Source organism: Thamnophis sirtalis, unplaced genomic scaffold (assembly GCF_051295495.1).
Source record: "Thamnophis sirtalis isolate CommonGarterSnake01/CBP01778 unplaced genomic scaffold, rThaSir2_p1.2 scaffold_8, whole genome shotgun sequence".
Lineage (NCBI taxonomy): Eukaryota > Metazoa > Chordata > Lepidosauria > Squamata > Natricidae > Thamnophis > Thamnophis sirtalis.
The window spans coordinates 79,188,958-79,207,320 of NW_028261388.1; the positions used below are offsets into that span (position 1 = coordinate 79,188,958).

The 18,363-nt window shown below is 39.8% G+C and overlaps 1 non-coding gene across 1 annotated transcript; it reads right to left on the reverse strand.

Annotated features, from left to right (window-relative positions):
* Nucleotides 1–12,310: 12,310 nt before the first annotated feature.
* On the reverse strand, nt 12,311–12,417 carry LOC148044507 (U6 spliceosomal RNA). The gene has a single exon (XR_015697617.1). It is a non-coding gene; the product is annotated as a U6 spliceosomal RNA (small nuclear RNA).
* Nucleotides 12,418–18,363: the final 5,946 nt, after the last annotated feature.

Sequence of the window (18,363 nt, forward strand, 5' to 3'; positions counted from 1 at the left end):
AGAATTGATTGCTTGAATATGTTAACGAAAGCAGAGAAAAAGGCCAGAGGGATACATTTCAAAATCATAAGGATATTTGGATTTGTTTTCTAGAATAGTCATTAGAGTAGAATATTTGATTATAACAGGATAATGCACACGAAGTGCTTTGTACATCTGAAAGCACTTTACAAATGATGAAGGTGGAGGAGGAGGTGGTAGTATCATGACTACTTTCTGCTTAATATTTATAAAATAAACCATTATTAACAATAGCAATACCTTTATGGAATATCCAAAATCTGGTTTGCAAGCTTTTAAGTACCAGTTCTTCCCAACGCAGGATGCTAAACAAGCACATATTTAAAAAGGATATAATGGAAGAAACTTTGGCAGAGTTTTTGATTTGTCTTTTGCATTACGCAGAATTGCAAAGTGGCACATTGGGATAGAGAAGCAATAGCAATAACAATAGCAGTTAGACTTATATACCGCTTCATAGGGCTTTCAGCCCTCTCTAAGCGGTTTACAGAGTCAGCATATCGCCCCCACAATCTGGGTCCTCATTTTACCCACCTCGGAAGGATGGAAGGCTGAATCAACCCTGAGCCGGTGAGATTTGAACCGCTGAACTGCAAATAGCAGTCAGCTGAAGTGGCCTGCAGTACTGCACTCTACCCACTGCGCCACCTCGGCTCTACAGCAGTTGAGACACTTGGTGGCTCTTTAGTAATTACTGGGAAATGATATTGGAGAAGAATTCACTAAAACCTGTTAATATCATATGTAATGCTATAACAATTTAAACTCCCATTAGCAGCAGTAAAATATATATATTAATCATTTGACTAAAATGTAATAATAATCAAAAATCAATGCACTGGATAGAAAAGGGCATGCAATAGCATGGGAAAATATCTCTGTTGCCTAAAAGTACAAGTATTAGAGCAGGGGTCCCCGAACTTGGCAACTTTAAGACTTGTGGACTTCAACTCCCAGAATTCTCCAGTCAGCGTAAAGTTGCCAAGTTTGAAGACTTCTGTATTAGAGGATAATAAAGGCTAATAAGCACCCTGTTCTGAAAGAGAGGAGATTAGAGTGGTTGGCTAGTGATAAGTATAAACATTATCCACCCATATCCCATTTGCTTACTTGTCCTAAGTAGGACTTCAATTGATGAACTTGGACCCAGTTCTCTATCAATTTCTTTAAAGGAATACTCACGGTTCACCGACAAATGCGTACTCGACAAAAGCGTTAAGGCATTCCATTGGGGGGTTTACCATCTCTAACGTTTGTGGGAGAGGCAGATATGGTGGGGGCCGAGGGCCAAATTATGTTCGAGGGATGTGGGTTTGCTGTTTAAGAGCGATTGCATGTTCCGACCCTCATCGCCCTTCTCACACCCCTGGGTATTCAGGATTACAGAACCCTGGTCTCTGGCTGGTGTCGCTTAACGCCAGGTCTGTGGTACATAAGGCTCCCCTCATTTATGACCTCATACAAGAGGATAGAGCCGACCTGGTGTGCATTATGGACACATGGTTGGGTCATGAGGGGGGTGTTCCCTTTAGTGATTTATGTCCACCAGGCTTCCGGGCGTTTCACTAGCTGAGAGCCCAGGGCAGGGGTGAGGGGGTAGTGGTGGTTATTAGGGAAAGTCTCGGACCTCAGGAAGTCACTGTGCCTCAGATAGGCGGGTGTGAGTCCCTGGGCCTTTTTGTTATGTACCTGTCTCCCTGCTATGTTTCAACGGCCCTGCCAGAGCTGCTAAATGTGTTAGCCAGATTGGTGGTTGATTTCCCCAGGGTTATGATCCTGGGAGATTTCAATCTGCCTTCCATTGGCGAGACATCTGAATCAGCTCGGGAGTTCATGGCTTCCATGATGTCTATGGACCTAACTCAGTTAATTCAAGACCCCACCCATAACAGGAGACACACGCTTGACCTGATTTTCATCTCTGGGCAGTGGATGAATGATCTAGATTTAGGGGATATTTCTATCCAACCCTTGTCATGGATGATTTAATCCATTTTTGTTAGAAGCTTCCTCATTCATCTTTAGACAACAAAAGAAGTAAGTACTATAACTATTCTCTTGGAACCCTGATGTCTGAATAGACCTGAAAATGTTCAGGAAAAATTCATATCAAGCTTGGGTATGTTTTAAGTTAGAATCAAAAGCATCAGGAAGACAATAAATCCAAAAGTAACAGTATTAGATTAATGGTTCTTCATTCCATTATTGGTTATTCTTATCTTCGAAGTTATTTTTCAAAGGCAAGCAATCTGTGCAGGGACAACATTTAGGCCATCTACAAGTTTTCGAATTGCTTGTATTCCTTTTGAAAAAATATAAGGAAGACTAGTAGCAATCCAATATTTGGGGGAATGAGAAAGTTCAATCTGAAATGTCTCTAAGCAATCTAAAACTGATGTTTGATTTGAGAAAGCAGAATAGGAATGATATATAAAATGGCTCTTAACAAGGCATCTTGATGCTAGGAAGCAGAAATACAATTATAGCCACAGTCTAGAACATGATTGTGCAAAGTTCAGTCCTGCTGAAAGAAATGGGGCTCACCGTGTATGGCTTGTCCATGTGCATAAAATAATGACTGTTCAAACCAGTTGGAGACATATAGCATATATAACAGAACTCTACATCTAATAAGTGTTTTGACATTGTCAAGCTGTCTCATCTCAAAACTGATGTTTCTTTAGTACTTCTTTTAAAATGACAAAGAAAAGCTATTTTTCTTACTCCCCTCTTGCCTTCTGTTACCTGTTCTCCCCTTGAACATTTCATTCCTTTCTGAAAACAAGACTCCAATCAATGTTCGCTGCCAGCACCCCTTAGAGATTCAGGGTCTTGTTCATTGAATATTTGATGTTGTGATGCTGCCTCTTCTCAGTTGATTTCAACTCTACCTATTCATTCACTCAAAAAGAGTTTCGAATACAAGTTACTGTTATATCACTGTTGTGGCCCAGCAGGAGCCGTTGGAGCTGCCACCAGACTCCGACAGCGAGGGGCCCTCTGAGTCGGCTCTGGAGGATGTGGAGGACCCTGGACAGGGTTCCGACTCCGAGCAGGGCGCAGAGAGGCTGGTTGGCCACCAGGAGGCACCTGAGCCTTGGACCAGTGGGGAGGAGACAAGGGAGAGTGAGCTGGATGCCAGTAGTGAGTTGTTCCTGGATGCACGCCATCGAAGAGCTAATAGGTGTCAGGAACAGTTGTGCAGTTACAGGAGGTAATTGCACTCAGCTGGAGGTCATTGGGCTCCTCTCCAGACTATAAAAAGACTCCTTGTGCACATGCCCCTCTTTGCAGAAGTCAACGCAGGATTGAATGTCAGAAGACATTACTGTGAGCTTTGCAGGCTGGATTGCTGCCAGGCCTTATCTGTGTTTATTGCTGCCCAAGCTTGTCTGTGCCGGTTTGCTGCCAAGGACCTGTCTGTCTGTTAATTGAATGCCGTACCTTATCTCTGGCTCGGAGTGTGTGTTGGTGTGGGACGAGGGGGGTCAGAACATATCACCACGAAATTGCCATATTCAGAAGCATTCATTCACATTATTTGCAATTAACCTTTCCTCACACCTCCTACCAGCCTCTTTGAATGGATTTTTTTTTTTCATTTGTTTGCAGGTTTACCAAACAATTATGCATGGATCATGCAAAGGGTATGAAAACAGGTTTTTCTGATTTGAACACCTTTTATTTGTGGTGTGTTTTCTGCAGAATGAGGATGAAATTAATTTATAACCCAATATGCTGAGGCAAGGCCTGCAGAATGAGTTCAAAAGACACACGGTTGCTGGTCATTTTTTGATTGGAATTGGAAGCAGTTAGCGCTAACACAAATTTATTAAAATTCTCTGAAATTCTGGACTCATAAAATATAGACATACATATGATTATAGGGTTCCACCACAAAACCGCGCTCGACTAAACTGCGCCCGACTAAACCACGTCGCTGATGTCATCAACAGGGCGACAACAGCGCGGAGACAGAAGCACGCTGTAAACCCTAAACCTAAAATTTACCCCTAAACCTAAACCTAACCCCCCTAAACCTAATCCTAAACCTAACCCTAAACCTAACCCTTAACCTAACCCTAAACCTAATCCTAACTCTTAACCTAACCCTAAACCTAATCCTAACCCTAAACCTAACCCTAAGCCTAACCCTAAACCTAACCCTAAAGCTAACCCTTACCTTAAGTTGAATCGGCTTGCTTTCAAAGCGCTATTTAAAGCACCCTTCTTTCTCCATGCTGGCTGTTGTCGCCCTGTTGATGACGTCAGTGACGTGGTTTAATCAGGCGCGACTTATTCGAGCGCGGTTTTAACGGGCCAGGTGATTATAGTGCCATTAATATCAACAAAGATATTTAAACTAGTAATAAAACAAGACTGTCTTCAAACTTTTCTGGATTCGTTTGAGTAGACTTTGTAAATTTTGGGGAACTGATAAAGTAGTGCTGCAGAAAACCTCATGATAAGATTCTGATAAATCCCAAGGTGGGGACAAACCATCATTTTTTGTTTCTGAATGCTAGATGAATTATTACTCCTCACCACTAACTAATCATTATATAATTCCATTTTAAGACTGAAATTAAACCACAGAGCTAATGCCATTGATATTCACCTAATTTGTGGACTGTCTTCGTTCTTCATCTGTTATTGCATAGAGGTCATGTAAAAATATTTATGTGAAAGTTGAAGCATTTTGAAGCATCCAGAACCTTAATATGCCTGCATGTTGCAGCAGGAAGGATATCCTGGGTTTTTTAAGGTTTCCTTATTTTATTTCCAAGATCTTTATATTGTATTTCAGCACATTAATGTACCCTGGCAGGTTATACAGGAGATGCTGAATTAATCATTCTGATTAGTGTTTTGGCATCAAAATTGGAATATGTGCAATTTTTAGAAAATAATTTCCATGCAATGGATGGAAAATGAACCAAAGAATGGAAAGGATGCCTCTCTCCTTCCTTTAAAATGATGTACTACGGTTATAAACTAGATATTATTTCTTTTGACTACAGAGGTTCTGTAGGAGAAAACCAGCTCAGCAGGTTTTTCCTTTAATTATAATTAACAGAACTGGCTTGCTGACCTCGCACTTCCAAGTATGATGAAGTTCTCCGAGAAGAGAGTTGAATGAATGTTAAGCAAATATAACTAAGTAACTGGAAAAGCAGCAAGAATCAAAATGGATGCATTTTTAACATCAACATACAGTCATTTTCATTTTCAAACTTTTCTTGCTTGCTGTGTCAAAGAAGTGCTATTATTCTTGAGACCCAAAGGACAATGCAGGTTTAATGGAACCTTCTCTAAAATCTCCCTGCTGGCTTATGTATTTTACTTTATTATATTGTGGCTATGTGAGCATTGTGTACTAAAGCTGCTTTGGAAAAGAAAAAGGCTGGAATATGCAGGACATGTCTGTTGTGCCCCAGCAGGAGCCGTTGGAGCTGCCACCAGACTCCAACAGCGAGGGGCCCTATGAGTCGGCTCGGGAGGATGTGGAGGACCCTGGACAGGGTTCCGACTCCGAGCAGAGCACAGAGAGACTGGTTGGCCACCAGTTGGTGCCTGAGCCTTGGACCAGTGGGGAGGAGACAAGGGAGTGTGATCCGGACATCATGCATTGGAGCAGTGGGGAGGAGCCAAGGGAGTTGTTCCTGGATGCCCGGCACCGAAGAGCTAATAGGCGGAAGGAACAGTTGCGCAGTTACAGGAGATAATTGCACTCAGCTGGTGGTAATTAGGCTCCTCTCAAGACTATAAAAGGAATGATTGTGCACACGCCCTTTTGCAGGAGTCAAGGTATGCACTAAAGTGGGAGAACTTTCGTGGCTAGCTTGGCAGGCTGGATTGCTGCCAAGGTTAGACTGTGCTGGATTGCTGCCACGTCTTGTCTGTGCTAGATTGCTGCCAAGGTCCTGTCTGTCTGTTAATAAAGTCCTTGAAGTATCTTTGTCTCGGCATGCTTTGGTGTAGGATGAGGTGGGTCAGAACATATGTCTATGGAGATTGTCAGTCATCCAGGTTGTCCCAAAGGTGCTTTTTAAAGAGGCAACTGGCCTTTTTGGTTTTCTTTGAAAACGTTTCGCTTCTCATCCAAGAAGCTTCTTCATCTCTGGCTGGATGGTGGTGAATGGAAGGATTTATACTCCTTGCAAACAGCTGGTCATTTGTACTCTTTTTTTAGAGTTGTTGAGGCCACCTGGAGGTTTAACAGAGTTGTAAGGGTCACCTGAGTAGTGCAAATGGGTTTGTAGCCTTCTTGGAACTATGTTGTAGACTAGAGATAGATGATGTTGTATTCCTCCCCTCTGTTAACAGTGGGCTGTTCAATTGTGACATAGATGGCTTTTCTGACCCCTCTTTCAAACCAACGATCCTCTCTGTCCAAGATATGGACTTTGCTGTCTTCAAAAATGGCCACAAAATAGAGGTCCAGCATGGCACAATTGAAGTTGTCAGGATAGTGAAGAAATGACTGCTATAAGTACCTTAGCTGACTGAACCAACCTCAGCCCAGACCACATATGTGCCAGAAGCTTGTCCACCTAAAGATAAAACACCCAGACACAAACTGAGCAACGTGGTACATGCAGTACAGTGCAGTGAGCCATGTGTAGATCTATACATTGGGGACCCCAAATAACCACTTCATAAATGCATGGCACAACATAGGAGAACTGTTGTGGCTCAGCAGGAGCCATTGGAGCTGCCACCAGACTCCGACAGCGTGGGGCCCTATGAGTCGGCTTTGGAGAATGTGGAGGACCCTGGACAGGGTTCCGACTCCGAGCAGGGCGCAGAGAGTTGGCCACCAGGAGGCACCTGAGCCTTGGATCAGTGGGGAGGAGACAAGGGAGAGTGAGCCGGATGCCAGTAGTGAGTTGTTCCTGCATGCATGGCATCGAAGAGCTAATAGGCGTCAGGAACAGTTGCGTAGTTACAGGAGGTAATTGCACTCAGCTGGTGGTCATTAGGCTTCTCTCCAGACTATAAAAAGACTGCTTGTGCACATGCCCCTCTTGCAGAAGTCAACACAGGAACTAATGTTGGAGAACATTATTGTGAGATTGGCAGGCTGGATTGCTGCCAAGCCTTATCTGTGCTGAATTGCTGCCCAAGCTTGTCTGTGCCAGTTTGCTGCCAAGGACCTGTCTGTCTGTTAATTAAATGCCGTAACTTATCTTTGGCTCGGAGTGTGTGTTGGTATGGGACGAGGGGGGTCAGAACAGAGAACTAACCCATCAGGAAAAGATTCAGCAATCCATCTGCATTTAAAAGACAAAGGTCAATTTTTTTGAAGACAATAAAGTCCAAAGTTTGGGCAGAGAGGACTGCTGATTTGAAAGAGGGGTCAAATAGGTCATCTATGTCAAAATTGAACAGCCCTCTCTCAACAGAGGGGAGATATGATGTCATCTACAGTCTACAATACAGTCCTTTCAACAGTTCCAAAAAGGCTCCACCCCCATTTGAGCTACTCGGGTGACCCTGATGAAAAAGATAAACCTCTAGGTAGCCTCAACAACTCTCTAAAAGAACACAAATGACCACTTTCTGCAAGGAGCATAAATCCTTCTATTCCTTACCATTCAGAGCTGAAGAAACTCCTTGGATTAGAAGCGAAACGTTTTCAAAGAAAAACCAGAAACTTCAGTTGCCTCTTGAAAAAGCATCTTTGAGATAATATGTGTGATGCAACATTCCAAAAAAAACCTACTTTGAACTGGATAAATCTTATCTTCTTGCCTGCTTTCTTCTTTCTGAGAGCCGAGGTGGCACAGTGGTTAAATGCAGCACTGCAGGCTACTTCAGCTGACTGTAGTTCTGCAGTTCGGCTGTTCAAATCTCACCGGCTCAGGGTTGACTCAGCCTTCCATCCTTCTGAGGTGGGTAAAATGAGGACCCGGATTGTTGTTGGGGGCAATATGCTGACTCTGTAAACCGCTTCGAGAGGGCTGAAAGCCCTATGAAGCGGTATATAAGTCTAACTGCTATTGCTATTCACAACTTGAAAAATAAAATTTATGACAGCATTTCTTCAAGAAATTACAGGAGAACAGATAAAATACAAACCTGAAATCTTTCTGCTGGGAATAATCAAAGGGAAATATACAAAGAAAATTCAGTACATATTAACACATCTGCTAACAACAGCTAGAATAGCATTTGCTCAATGCTAGAAACAAAATAATACCCCCTCGGATGAATTAGTGATAAAAAAAACTTTGGATTGTGCAGAGATGGACAAATTAACACTGAAATTAAAAGATAAAGAAGAGTCGGAATATTATGAAATTTGGAACAATTGGTACAAATGGCTGCAAAACAAGAATAAAATTAATTAAGCCAAAAAACTATATAAATATATATAGAACTGTGTATAAAGATGTGTAAATATAGAAGCGAAATATTATATACATGTACAGGTATGATGACATAACAATGTTGATGTAATGACTGTAAGGTGTTGTAGAAGGGAAAAAATAATAAACAAATCTGCTAAAAAAAATAAAAATAAAATTTATATATTAATGATATTAATAATCATAATTGGAGCCGTCAATACTCCATTGATTTTAATTTCACTTTTACCTTAGTTACAGAGTCTATACTATTGTATCCTTTTGTATTTTTATAACATTTACCAACCAATAATCTTGAGTTTATAGATGTACTCTAATAGGTATTTCATAGGTAAGCATCCTATGTAATTTTATCCTTATAATCTTTATTATGTTATTAATATTTTATCTCATAGATTTTATCTCATCTATGGTAATTTTACATGCTATGATGTAAAAATATAAAAATCTTTGATAAAAATATTTTAAAAAGTCTAAATGTTTTTCAGACTTAATAAACTTCATTAAAGGAAGGCAAATTTCAAAACACTATGCTTAAATCTTGCTCCTTTTGTCCACAATATACTGTATATTGGCTACATTCTTTGTCTAAGTTTGTCTTAATTCTTTTCCTAATATAATTTTAATTGCATAACCAGGTATGAGGTTGCAACTTTTGAATGTATAGATGAAATTAGGTGTTAAACCTATTCCAATGAGATTTCCCTTCTTTGTCTGTCTACCAAATAGCCTCTCTGATCTGATCCAGATCTGTTCTGTTCTGTAGAAGTTACAAATTGGGTAATAGTGGTGGGGAAATCATCTTCATTTAGTTTTGATGTAAGCAATTGTGTCAGTGAAAAACTTAATCAAATCTCACTCTCTGAGTGCACGTTAGAGGAAAATTATATGTACAAACAGTGGTCTTAATCAAACTTTCTATCTAAAAGCATTTCAGTCTGAATCATTTAATCAAGCTTTCTATCAAGCATTTCTATCTAAACCCTAATTAAAATGATGGGAACTAAATTAATCATAATATTTTGCTCCACTGGTTTCAGCAAAAGTTAGAACACTTTAAACTGCCAACTCTTCCAAACTCAGTTTAAAATATACTTGAGATCAAGTCAAACTGTTTTAAATGATCTATTCAGAAAGTAAAATATACATATATTTCAGTGGTGGGTTTCAAATTTTTTTAACCTACTCTGTGGGTGTGGCCTCCTTTGTGGGAGTGGCTTACCGACCATGTGACCTGGTGTGGGAGTGGCTTGCCGGCCATGTGTTCTCTCTCTCTCTCTCTCTCTCTCTCTCTCTCTCTCTCTCTCTCTCTCTCTCTCTCTCTCCTTCCTTTTGTCTCTCTGTCCCTTTTTCCTTTTTTTCTTTCATCTCTCTCTCACTTTTTCTTTCTTTTTTCTTTTATTTATTTATTTATTCATTTATTTATTTATTTATTCATTCCTTTCTTTCTCTTTCTGTGTGAATCTCTGTGTGTGTGTGTGTGTTTGTGTGTGTGTGTGTCTGTCTGTCTGTCTGTCTGTCTGTCTGTCTGTCTGTCTGTCTGTCTGTCAATGGTGGGTTTCAAAAAACTTTGGAACCTCTTCTGTAGGTGTGGCCTGCTTTCCGGGTCCACTGATGGAACCTCTTCTAACCGGTTCGGTAGATTTGACGAACCGGTTCTACCAAACTGGTGCGAACTGGTAGGAACCCACCTCTGATATATTTATACAGTTGTGAGTCTGGAGCCTCCTGGTGGCCAACCAGCTTCTCTGCGCCCTGCTCGGAGTCAGAATCCTGCCCAGGGTCCTCCACATCCTCCAGAGCCGACTTATAGGGCCCCTCGCTATCGGAGTCAGGTGGCAGTTCCAACGGCTCCTGCTGGGCCACAACACTATCTATCTATCTATCTATCTATCTATCTATCTATCTATCTATCTATCTATCTATCTATCTATCTATCTATCTCAAAATAAATACACCAAATTAGAAACATTTCCTATGTGTCTTTTTTACAATGGTGGCAAACGTCGTTTGGTTTACAAATGTCTTACTCTACACTGAGATCCTTTACTGATCAAGCTTGCATATTGCCAGGGTAGGGTAAGCCAAGAATTACATTCAATTAAAATATAAGACAAATGCAGTATTTACTGCCTTGAAATAGCATTGCCCCATTCATAGATGCAATACAAATAAAGGCAAAACAAAACAAAACAAAACAATGTTAAAGGTATAGTCAGGTATCAAAATTAGAGGTTCCTTGTCATGACATCAAGGAATGAATGGAGACTTTTCTCATCCCACATTGAGAATGGGTCTTTATATAAAAGACCTCTACCTTCAATTGGATCAAGACTCAGCAAATATGAATTATGTATTAGAATACTCTCACATACATACAGTGTGATTCAGCTGCATATATTTTTTCCTCTCTGAACTTCTTGTTTCTTTCATTGAAGAAGGCTTTACATGTAGTTTTCTCCAACCCGAATATTAATAAAAGTGGAAAAAGTGTTATTACTATTATTAATTAAATATACCTGCTGGGAGTCTCTTGCCTATAGAGGTTCCTAGACATCTATGGCTTTTTACTGTACCATAAATGTTAACATTTATCAGTCCTCCACGTTATAAACAGAATGCAGATTGTGAAAATAAAAGAATGAAAAACGAATTGTTTCTACGTTTCCTTGGGATTATGTTTTCATCCTATTTCTTTCATAGAGTCAGCTGTGTGCATTCATATTTTGATTAAAAAGCCACCCTTTCCATTTTCTTGAATTTAAAATTTCTGCAGATGTAGCACTTGGGACTCGAAACGAGAGTATATTTGCAGGCCTAGTGTGAAATGAAAAAGTAGAAGACAGAGAGGTTAACAGCATGCACTAAGGGCAGAGTTGTAGGAAGTATTTGTTCAGTTCCAAAATCCTCCAAAAGGATGTAGAGAACAAAGCAGTATCAATGTTCTCAGCAGGACATCACAAAAGCCATTTCTTCTACATAAAGACTTATAGGTCAGTTGGGAAGTCACGTATTTTGGATCAATGCAACTGCTCTCCTGTCAGTTTCTGTGATCAGATGGACTTCAGTCTAACTGAATGCATGTCCTTTAGAATCATGGTGCTGATGCTTCCCCGTTATATTATGTGGGAAAGAAAAACATAACAACCATGTATTGAAAATATAGCTTTGTGTGAATATCTGTGTGTCTTTTTTTGAACTGAAAAGATTTTTTTTTAATTGAAAATTTTTAAAAAAAGGCTTTTACAAATATTTACCTCCCCTCCCCCCTGCCCCACCCGAGCCCAACCCCCCCCAACCTTCCCCCCCTCCCCCCCCCGACTTCCCAGAACAAATACAGGGTATAAATCTTTAACAGAGATGTTCTAAAATAAACTTAAAGAAAGTTAGTATCATCTTTCGTTTGAGCTTTAACTCCTCTTTTGTTAGGCTAACTCTAAACAGATTATATCATTCCTCGCTTTTTCAGTCAAAAACTATCTGGAATTTCTTAGTCCCGTATTTATTTTGAATATAGTCAATCCATCTTCTCCATTCCAGCTTATATTTCTCATCTGAATGGTCCTTAAGATATGCTGATATTTTAGCCATCTCTGCTAAGTTTGTTACTTTCAATGTCCATTCTTGGATAGTAGGCAAATCTTCCTTCTTCCAGTATTGCGCCACCAACAGTCTTGCAGCCATTATTAAGTACAAAATCAAGTTAGTCTCTATAACAGTACAATCAGTAGTTATACCTAACAGGAATAACTGAGGGGTAAACTTTATCCTTTTTTTTGAGAACATTTTGCACAATCCACCATATTTTTATCCAAAATGCTTTAACCTTTTTACAAGTCCATCATATATGGTAAAATGTAGCATCAACACAATCACATCTCCAGCATTTAAGTTGTAAATCCGGATACATACAGGCCAAAAATATGGACCGCTTCACGAATTTGCGTGTCATCCTTGTGCAGGGGCCATGCTAATCTTCTCTGTATCGTTGCAATTTTAGTATATGTGCTGCCGAAGCAAGCACTGAACTGAAACATAAGACCAGCCATGTATTAAAAATATAGCTTTGTGTGTATGTCTGTGTGTCTTTTTTTTTTAAAACTGAAAATATTTTTTAAATGGAGTGAATATTTCTTCTTTAAAATGTTGGATTCTGGACACTGTTGAAATATTCATCATTGAAAGGATTCTTTCATCTCCGTGACCGCCTCCTGCAACATACCTCCCAGCGTCCAATAAGATCGCACAGGGCGGGCCTTCTCCGGGTACCATCTGGCGGCTCCTCGGGGGAGAGCCTTCTCTGTTGCTGCCCCGGCCCTTTGGAATGATCTACCTCCCGAGATCCGGACCCTCCCCACTCTCCTGGCCTTCCGTAAGTCCGTTAAGACCTGGCTGTTCCGGCAGGCCTGGGGCTGTTGATCTTGACTGAACTTCAGCCCCATTATAACTGAGTGCATGTTGTGTTTTCTCTTTTTAAGCTGTACTGTTCTGTGTTTTAATCTTTTTTTAATAATTTTAAAATTGCTTTTATGTAAGCCGCCCGGAGTCCTCCGGGATTGGGAGGCATACAAATCTATTAAAATTACAAATTACAAATAAATTAACAAATGAAAGGTGTAAAAAAAATGGCTGTAGACTTTTAAAAGATACTTAAGGAAGGAAAATGCACAGACCTGTATATGGATCTGGCTATATGATACTAGTCAATAAATGAAACTGAGTGGGTTATATTTCATTTTCATGCATATTTCTAACATAGTCCTGAGGCATCTCTCAGCGGTTTTGTGGGGTATTAAGTAGGAAAGCATCTTTGTTCAGCATAGGCAGAAAAAAACTTGGGGAAAACAGAGAGGACTTAAATCTAGTTTTGAATCTTCCAAGGAGGTTGATTCTATGTGTTGAAGCATCTCAATGATTTAGCTAACCACATATTGCTGCTGAACCCCACAGTAATCTCAATTGACCAATGAGTTAGGGCACTTCTCCATTCCTTCTGACTTTTACTAAGAAGCAAAGAATTTCTTGCCAAGGGCTGGTTTTGCCCTGTTTATTACTAGCTTCTTTCCTTCCTCCTAGAAATGTGAGAAACTTACCCAATCAAGAACTTGTCTGGAGCGTCACCATGCTATTTAAACAATACCTTTCAGACAGTGATGGTATTATTAAGTAGAAATAAATCCATTTGACTTAAACAAATGAATGCTTTTCAAGGAATGCCAAAATCTTCCAAGTAGGAAATGATGGAATATATGAGAGCTAATCTCTCCTCTGCCCATATATTTGAAAATATGTTGTTGTTTATAGGAAGATTTATGGTGACAGTTCAGAGAACTGTCCGTGAAAACAATCTTGTATAATGTTAGCTGATTAAACCAACATAAATTTTGTTGGTGTGTGTGTGTGTGTGTGTGTGTGTGTGTGTGTGTGTGTGTGTGTGTGTCAGTGGTGGGTTTCAAAATTTTTTGGGACCTCTTCTGTAGGTGTGGCCTGCTTTCCGGGTCCACTGGTGGAACCTCTTCTAACCGGTTCGGTAGATTTGACGAACCGGTTCTACCGAACTGGTGCGAACTGGTAGGAACCCACCTCTGGTGTGTGTGTGTGTGTGTGTGTACGTGCGTGCGTCCGTGCGTGCATGCATTATAGTAACAAAGGCCAGATAGTTTTGTACTACAAAGTTTTTCATAAATACTTTCCTCAATATCCAGGCCTTAAACTTAATATACTAAAAATACAATCCATAATTAGACTAACACATATTAGTGTGTCTTTGCCAGCAATCGAGGTGTGGAGCAAATGGTGGCGCAGAACCAGGTAGAAATGCTTATGGACATGGTCTGATAATTAATGATATGATATAAAAATCAGGGTTCTTTCCTGGCAAGCTTGTAGCAGAGATGCAATCAAATAAATATGCAGAATGGATTGCATACAAAAAGAGCATGAGCTACTAATTCTATATCTCTGGACATAAATAACACAAATGAATTTTTCTATTAGGAGGAATGAATAAAAAATACTGAGTGTAAAGTGCCAATAATGTTGATGGATAGAAGATGGGATTCATTTGTTTATTGGGTTTTTATCCCTTTTTTCATTCAGGAGCTCAAGATGGCATGTGAAGGTTGGGTGAGAAAATGTGATTTACCCAAATTCATCCTGTGAGTTTCCATGACTGAGGGGTGATTAGTTGCATGACAACTGTAAGTCACTCATAGCAATAGCAATAGCACTTAGACTTATATACCGCTTTATAGTGCTTTTAGCCCTCTCTAAGCGGTTTACAGAGTCAGCATATTGCCCCCAACAATCTGGGTCCTCATTTTACCCACCTCGGAAAGATGGAAGGCTGAGTCAACCTTGAGCCGGTGAGATTTGAACCACCAAACTGCAGATAGCAGTCAGCTGAAGTGGCCTGCAGTACTGCACCCTAACCACTGTGCCACCTCGGCTCTCATGAGCAATCTTTCTAGGCAAAGAGCAAGTATGAGCTAGGACCTAAAGTGAAGATAGCTATGGTGGTATAAATGTGAGGGAAGAATAGAATGGTCTACTCCTCCTCTGCTAACTTCTCCATTTCAATGCTATAGTACTGCTAACATATAACCTAATCTTAGGTTAGATGTCTCCTCCTTCTGTCAGTTTTCATGTTCATCTGCATACAATTCCTGATAGCTATGGTGATCAGATAACTATTTAAGAAAATGAATTAAATATTACCTTATTACCAAACAATTGTTTTTTTGGTAATGTGCTTCATTTCCTTAGACATTCTCAATCTAACCAGTTTGGGGCAAAAAATATGATTGGAACTAACTCATTCCTACTTGGATCCATTTCTGCTGCTATAATACTATTGTGATGTCATTAAAATGCATCCCCATGGTTACTGTTGCTATGCAAATTGCTGTCTTGCTTTGAAAGTATTTAATTCATCATTTGTTTTTGTCTCAAGAGGCACAGCTAAAATTAAAATATGTGAACATTTAAAATTGTTTTTTGTTACTGGCTGAACTTGACAGACCTAGAGAGAATCTGCACCTGTACTTATGCTTATAGCCGAGGTGGCGCAGTGGTTAGGGTGCAGTACTGCAGGCCACTTCAGCTGACTGTTATCTGCAGTTCAGCGGTTCAAATGGTATTCATGGTATTGGAGCTGGGTACTTGAGGGACCGCCTCCTGCCAATTACCTCCCATAGATCCATTAGATCCCACAGATTAGGCCTCCTCCGAATTCCATCTGCCAATGCCGACTGTCGACCACCCGGAGGAGGGCCTTCTCTGTGGCTGCTTTGGCCCTTTGGAACGAGCTCCCCATGGAGATTCGGACCCTCTCCACCCTTCAGGCCTTCCGGACAGCTGTTAAGACCTGGCTGTCCCAGCAAGCCTGGGGTTGAGTCCCCCCCCCCACTCGAATTTGCTGTGCTTGCTGTGTTTTTAAATTGTTTGTATCGTCCTGTTTTTGTCTTACTTTTCTGTATTTGTTCCCCTTCCCTTGGCTTTTGTTCAGCCACCCTGAGTTCCTTCGGGGAATAGGGCAGCATACAAATCGAATAAATCCAATCCAATCCAAATCTCACTGGCTCAAGATTGACTCAGCCTTCCATCCTTCCGAGGTGGGTGAAATGAGGACCCAGACTGTGGGGGCAATATGCTGACTCTGTAAACCACTTAGAGAGGGCTGAAAGCCCTATGAAGCGGTATATAAGTCTAACTGCTATTGCTATTGCTATTATACACCCAAAGCAACTTAGCAGTCTTGCATTTAAAACTATTTGGAACGGGGATGGGGGTGGGATGGAGACCAAACTAAGTTTGGAAATAAATTTTAAACTCAGTGTGAAAATTGAGAGTTAACATTGTACATGGTGTCTTAGGGTTGGTCCTAATGAAGGAAAGAATTTTACCTCAGTTAAGACAACTGCAGTGATTTAAAGGAAGTTCGGGTTTTGTGCCTCAGGTATCACTCAGATAATTTTTTTTTCAAATATACTTTTTTTTAATTTTCCATTTTCATAACATATAATCACATGTATACTATTACATAGCTAATATCCTATTGTATTAAGTAGTAATTACATCAGTTCCTCTTGTCATCAATGCCCAGAAAAATAAAAACCTATTATTAGCTCTTCTGCTCTCCATACACCTCTTTCTTCTGCCTCTCTCCTACCTCCTTTCTTCCCTCCATCATCCTTTCCTACTTTACTTCCCCTTCCTTTCTCCTTCTCCTCTCTCTTCATTCCACTCCTCCTTATCCTCCTCATCTTCCCCCCTTACCCTCTCTCCTATCCCTCTCTTCCCATCTTTCTTCTCTTTTCTGTTTCCCACTCTTCCTCTCATTGGTGTATTTCCGCTTCTGAGCAAACTCCATTCTATGTTGATGGTATTTATGCTTCCATATCAATATACTTAACATATCTTAGTTTTAAAGAAAAAATAAGAGAAGACAGTATACATGTGCAATCATATTACATTAAAATCTAACACCCCTCGTCAAGCCTAATATACATCCCTCCCTCCTACCAATACCAAGTCATCAGTAAATGACCTTAATTTATAAGTTTCTTTTTTTAATATTTAATCCCCCAAGCCTCTCATTTTATCTTATATCTTTTGGAAATAACTGAGAATTGTTAGAGAGAATTGCATCCTGTCTTCTTCCTTTTTGTATTTCACAAAGTTTTGTTAGATTTTTGTTGACAAATATTTTTTCTTTCTTGTGTAAGAAAGCAAAAATTTGCTTTCTCACAGAAAGCAAACATTTACACATTTTATACAATTCTTTTCAAAATGCATATCTTCCAAAATTTTAAAAATGAAGGCCCAGTATCAATTATCAAAGGCCTTTTCTGCATCTAAGAAAATAAATGTATCTTGTTTCTTTCATTATGATGCTCCAAATATTCCAAATTGTCTACATATATTATTCTTTTTTATGTCTTTTAGATAAAGATTCACATTGATCATAAATACATTTTGTAGAATTATTTTGCACGTTTCCTATTTTACTTTCTATAGCTTCAAACAGTGGTGGGTTTCAAAAATCGTTCAAATCTACTCTGTGGGTGTGGCCTCCTTTGTAGGAGTGGCTTGCTGCCCATGTGACTGGATGGGAGTGGCTTGCCGCCCATGTGACCGGATATGAAGATGCCGACGACACTTGTCAGAACCACCTTAAATTACCTCACACACAGCACTGGCATGCATAAGAATATGATGTAAACTTGTTTTTTAAAAGGCATCTTTGGTTTGCGTTAAAAGAATTCAACACACGCAATGTTCTGATTGCGCCACAAACGCAGTAGTCATCCTTACCTTTCACAGAGGCTCTGAGTTTTATAAATAGGAGCATGATAGTGTAGAATAATCATATCCAAGGACCAGTGGTGGGTTTCAAAAATTTTTGGAACCTCTTCTGTAGGTGTGGCCTGCTTTCTGGGTCCACTGGTGGAACCTCTTCTAACCGGTTCGGTAGATTTGATGAACTGGTTCTACCGAATAGGTGCGAACTGGTAGGAACCCACCTCTGGCTTCAAAAACTTTCCTTATTGCTGATCATAAGAGATTTCTGTTTTTGTTCCCTTAAATATTCATCTTTATATAAACTGGAATAATATTGATGAAACACTTTTTGTATAATCACATTCTCTTTTCTTCTTGTAATTTCAGCATACGTTTTTCCTATTTCTTTTTATAATTTATATGCCAATCACTTCCCTGGTTTATTTGCAAACTCAATAATTCATTTTTATTTCTTTTCTCTTAGAGTTAACATAAATAATTGTCACCACAGAAGCTTAGTTTGTTGAGAAATATTTATCTTCTCTTTTATTTCATCCATATGAGGGTTTTTTGTCTTACCTCTTTGTTTTTGAGTTCACTATTATATTGTATAAAACAAATTTTCATTAAAAATTCTGCTCATATCCCAAACCATTCTTGATTGGTACCTTTAGTAAGATTATTTTCA